This window comes from Scyliorhinus torazame, chromosome 13 (assembly GCF_047496885.1).
Source record: "Scyliorhinus torazame isolate Kashiwa2021f chromosome 13, sScyTor2.1, whole genome shotgun sequence".
Classification (NCBI taxonomy): Eukaryota; Metazoa; Chordata; class Chondrichthyes; order Carcharhiniformes; family Scyliorhinidae; genus Scyliorhinus; species Scyliorhinus torazame.
Window position 1 is genome coordinate 181302046 of NC_092719.1, and position 6000 is coordinate 181308045.

Sequence of the window (6000 nt, forward strand, 5' to 3'; positions counted from 1 at the left end):
ATCTTGACAAATACATGAATAGGATAGGAATAGAGAGATACGGACCCCGGAAGTGTAGAAGATTTTAGTTCAGACGGGCAGCATGGTCGGCACAGGCTTGGAGGGCCGAAGGGCCTGTTCCTGTGCTGTACTTTCTTTGTTCTTTGTTCATTATTTCACTCAGGTAAACAAAGTTTTATGTTTGCAATATTAAGTTTGAGTGGGGGGAAAACCCAATACACCGTTCCATATAAATTAGATATAGCTCTTGGGACTAAAGGGATCAAGGGATGCGGGGGCGGGGGGATGCGGGATCAGTGTATTGAACTTGATGATCAGCCATGATCATAACGAATGGCGGAACAGGCTAGAAGGGCCGAATGGTCTCCTCCTGCTTCTATTTTCTATGTTTCTATGACTTGCATGCCATTTACTCCGAGAGGTTATGTCCGCACTTTTAGGCTTAGATTGCTCTCGTGTATATCCACGTTTTATTTTGTCGGCAAGGCAATAGAATATTATTTCCCTAGTGTGTCAAAACATGCGCGAAATATCCCAAATGGGAAATCCTTGATTCTTGGTGCAATGTTTAAATTGGTGTGAAATCAAATTGGTGTCCGCGAAAGTTGGATCCCGTTCTCTCTCTCTCCCCCCCCCCCCCCCTCCTCCTCTTAGGCGAGTTAAGGAAGTGTTTCTACACACTATGCAGTAGATGGAGTCTCACTGTGAGGCACAAAGACAACCGCAGGAAACTAACGCACAAATCTATCACCGCAAGTAGACCAATCGGCGTCGAACGTTTTACATTCTTTAATTCAGAACAGGACTGGCGCCTGTTTTTGGTCTTAGTCCCGCAGGTTGAATCGGACTCTCTCCTCCGGGGCGCAGTTATTGCTCGATTTCGAGCATCACGGGAGCGGGGTTTTCCTTTGCCTCTTTATTTTCAAATGAATTCACGGAACCCTTTGTGTGTTCAACACTGTGCAGTCAGAAACGGTTAAAATCGAAAAAGAGACTGTGGTTACAGTTCAGTTTGGCACTGGCAGAGTGACTGTGGTTTGACAACTGTAACCCTAAGTGACTAGATATTCATTTCGCAAAAAAGATGGAAAATAAACATTATGGAAGGAGTGAATGTGACGTAATATATATTCAATTAATGAGCCACATACAAAGCATCACGATTACAAGTGTGTTTCTGAAGGTTTCCACAAGTAAATATATTCTGTGAACCCCAGATTACTTTGGATTATTTTCCCCACACGATGACACGGGTCTTGGAGCATTTATTGTTGCGTGCTAGGAGTCAACTACGAACATAAATCATTTATTTAAACTGCTTGGAAATGAACAGATTCATCACGAATTGTAGAATTGTGTAGATATCAATTACTGTGCACGCATCAACTGTCCACGGTTCATGTTTCTTAGCATTATTATCAGTGTTGTTTGCTATACAAGGTATCACCACTTTCTGAGAGAAAACAGTCTTTTCGTATTCTATATTTAATTTGAAATATTTTGAGGACCATGCAATTTTTTTTGGCGATAACCCTGCATGTAAGTACTTAAATAAAAGTTAAATAAACTAATGTTCCTTCAGTGGGAACAAACCAGATTGTCATTCCAAACGACTGCGTGGAAAAACAATAGGTACTACAAGTGACAGCGCATTTGTCCTGTTGATCCATTTCTGCTTGTGATTCACTCTGCTGTTTTAACCAGGTGGTCTTTTCATTCCTGCAGGTGTCTCCTGCTAACATGCTGCAGAACTTTTTTGAAAGTGTCGGTTGCCTTATAACAAAACTCAAATGACGCCAACAAGGTTAGGAGCCGCATTCTTAGCCCTTAGCTTGTGAGCTGGATGAGATTTTCCTGTGTAAGAGGAATGGCTGGAGCAGACTGTAGTACACACGCATTTCAATTGAGTTTCAGATATATGTCAAGGAAGGTAAGGAAGCTTACTCAATGCGCTGGATTAAAGCTGAAGCGATATTTTAATTCTTAAAGAACTTTTGTTCTGTGTGTGTGTAAGTCATGGAGGAGGAAAGGAACGAATTCGATGCATTTGAATAATTCTTCTGTGGGTGAAGCATATTATAGACATACTTACAACATTCAAATATAATTAATCATTACTACTCGATGAACTTTTGTGAAGGATGATTCCTCATGGTCGAAATCCAGATTGGGACGGTGCATTTTCCATTCAGTCGGCTAAATTCTTTATAAGGCAGGGTTCAGTTCAAAATCCTCCTGCAAGTCGTTGCTCCAGAAGATGTGCTGGTATCTTGCCCGGGCCCAGTCAGGAAAGGATGCTGATTACATTCTGTAACGCTCCTTTGAAAACGCTTTGGGGCATAGTGCTATAGTGCGAATTCAGTGTAACTTGCTGCTGTAGATGTATTGAGTGCGGGATTTTGAAAATTGTGCTGTCCGAAGATGTTTCCTGTTACATACAGGTCGATTCTGTCAGTGGCGCTTAACATAGTGAATGGATTTTGATTATTTTTAAAGAAGAAAGTATGCTGGAGTGTTCTTACTTTATTGCAGGTACATGCATCGCCGAGTACCTACTGTCGAGTCGGCATCCATTGTTAGAATTTATACCTGATTCACTATCCTGGCATAGAGACATAATTTTTTACCATTGAGGTCGTGTCATTTCCATCAAATCCATCGAGCTGTTAAAATCGTGGAGTCAATTTAACATCGACTTAATTGGCCTTTTTATCTTGGCGAAGCCTGGAAACTATAAAGTTTTTATTGCAAGGAGACAAACTGTTACTTTTTTTGCAAGGAAACGAGGTCAACTGTTAATAATACAAAGCGTGGCTCCCATGTTGTTATACTGTAGGCTGATTTTGAGTTCGCATTAAAGTTAGAAGAATCGTGCAATAAAACGAATGACTTATTTTGAAAAACTTTTTTCAATGTATTTGAGGCTCATAACACGTCCCAGCAATTGATATAATTGCGATTGGTGACGAAGTTTCTGATTATTGGATTATTAATGTCACGTATAACGATAGTGCATTTTCGGCATGGGGTGCAATATTGTAGCGTTTGGCAGCAGCTGTGACATCATGTTGGCACGCTATGTGGGTGGGTAGTCAATATGCCCATTGCAGCAGTGGCATACCTGCATAACATATGTTTGTAATTGAAAGTGACCCGCACTGGGAAACTCTACGGTATTCCAGGGAAAACCATGGCTCAAGGGCAACAGCATGGGACAATTAGTCAATATAACTTCCACTTTAACATTCTAACGGGGTTTGATATTCCGGAAGCTCAGAAAAACTCGCCAGCAACAAAGTTTCCTTACCAATATCCAGTAATTGTATTGACTGTTTAAAAAAAAAGCAAATTATGCCCGAACAGCACCTAAATTGTCCAAAAAAAAGATTATTATTTTTCAGATGTATCTCAATAATTACTGAACTGCATATTTCTGAGTGTTATAACTACTGAGTTAAATCGCTTTATAGGGAAATATTATTTTATAATCTATAGTCTCTATTAGTCATGAAAACACTCAAGTTCGCAAAATTGACAATCGCACTGCATTAACACATGGTAAACAGCGCCTCTCTGAACAGCCTTCCCGTTCATTTTCTCTCAGCGGCTTAATAGGAAAATACAGCCGAAAACTAGTCAACCAACACTGCAGATAATTAAACTCACGCCGCGTGTAAAATGGGCATAAAATGTGTGCAAATCAGGATGGATAAGAATGATTTATTTCCATATCAGCATCTGCATTTCTTATTATATAAATGCAACTTTTTATTCTTTGGAAAGATAGAGTCGAAGGTCTGGGGGGGGGGGGGGGTAGCAGGAGGAATTCCGCCGGCAAACGACCGAGAAAGCAAAGTTTCACAGTTATTTGCACATCCCCTTTACACGAAATGATTCCCCTTCCACACGATTGTTACTGAAAGTTGAAGGAAGTGTGAAATTAAATGTAAATCAGACCAAAGTCACGTTGCAGAGGAAGATTCCGACTCCGCAGTTCGTGAGCAATTTAAAGTATTTTTTTAAACGCAGCTTTTGTAGCACCACTGTTGAAACCGACCGTATTCTGAAAAGTTTCTACGTTCCGATTGTCAAATCTAAATAAGTTTGCGCTTTTAAGCGCGCAAACCACAAAGCGATGGTAAAGATTCGGTTATTTGAAGAAATGTAAAACACGAACGTATTAACACGCCATCAGATGAAACTGCTGCGTCTGCGGGTCTATGACAATTCCCACCATTCTGTCCTATCGCACAAACCCTTTTGGCTCTAGGGATATTCCAACTCAAACTTGCACCCTTGTAGTGCGATGTGCAGACGGCAGACAGGGTCCATCCAGTTACACTGCCGGCTGCACCTTGCACCGACGCCAGCCACAAAGGGGACCTTCCCCAGTGCATATGTAAACCTCTACTTATTACGGTCTAAAAAAAAATCGCTGTCTTTCCTCGCATGAAAAATTGAACAAGGAGTTGAGGAAATTCCTCGACAGGCGGGACACAAAACTACCGTGTGAAATCTAAGAATGTATTTACACTGGAAATGTCCGTCCCTGTAGGAATGACAGAATTGTAGTTTAGAGCAGATCTTGCCCCTTACCCAGAACTGAAAAAGACCCTGACTTCAGATTTGAGATCTCATACAATGAAAACAGAACTGAGATCATTCTGCTTATCCGGGAAGATTGAAGACATTGGGGCTGTTTTCTTTAGAAAAGGAAAGACTGAGGGTGACTTGTTGGAGGTCTTCAAGATCAGGAAAATGTTCTTCAGGGTCGAAGTAGAGGAGATTTTCCAATTCTGTCCCAGTAAGCAGAAGGTAGTCAGCAATCAATTCTTTAGAGAATTCAGGAGAAACGTCCTTCCCTAGTGAGTAGTGAGGAAGTGGAATTTGGTATCGCAAAGACTAGCGCAGGGGATGGCACAGAGACAGTTAAGGGGAAGCTGGATAAACACATTAAAGAGAAAGGAATAGAGGGATATATTCTTGAGGTTAGATGGAGAGGTGAAGAGGGGTAAGGGGGGGCCTCCTGTGGTGAATAAATACTGTCAGGGGCCGATTGGGCCGAGTGGCCAGTTTCTGGATTGTAAATGTTTCATGGCTTTGAAAAATCCCCCCCCCCCCCCACCATAAGTCCACAACGTCCTTTTAGGGGTGAAGGCCCCACTCAGACAATGCACCTCAAGTTCAATCTGAGACCATTAGGATTTCTTTGGTAGCGATGTTATGTGTCAATGTGAATAAAGCATTTGTTTTAATGTATTGTGAATAACGATTTGTAGTTATATCCCCGAATAATTTGAACTTCATTTTTTCATTGACATTTAAAAATCTGCTTGGTGCTGGGATGTTCATACTGTGGTTTGAGATCTGCAGCAATGTATCTGAAGGTGCTAGAACCCAACAGTCGGATCTGGAGATGTTGCCCAATGTGCCATCACCCCTGTTTACACATTATCTTGAGCATTACTGCATAGTGAAAGGGGACGCTCTCCTAGCAATGCTAAATATGGTCTGAATATGCACTGTTACTCAAGTGGATTTTGGATTGGATTGGATTGGATTTGTTTATTGTCACGTGTACCGAGGTACAGTGAAAAGTATTTTTCTGTGAGCAGCTCAACAGATCATTAAATACATGAAAAGGAAATAAAAGAAAATACATAATAGGGCAACACAACATATGCAATGTAACTACATAAGCACTGGCATCGGATGAAGCACACAGGGTGTAGTGTTAATGAGGTCAGTCCTTAAGAGGGTCATTTAGGAGTCTGGTGACAGTGGGGAAGAAGCTGTTTTTGAGTCTGTTCGTGCGTGTTCTCAGACTTCTGTATCTCGTGCCCGATGGAAGAAGTTGGAAGAGTGAGTAAGTCGGGTGGGAGGGATCTTTGATTATGCTTCCCGCTTTCCCCACGCAGCGGGAGGTGTAGATAGAGTCAATGGATGGGAGGCAGGTTTGTGTGATGGACTGGGCAGTGTTCACGACTCTCTGAAGTTTCT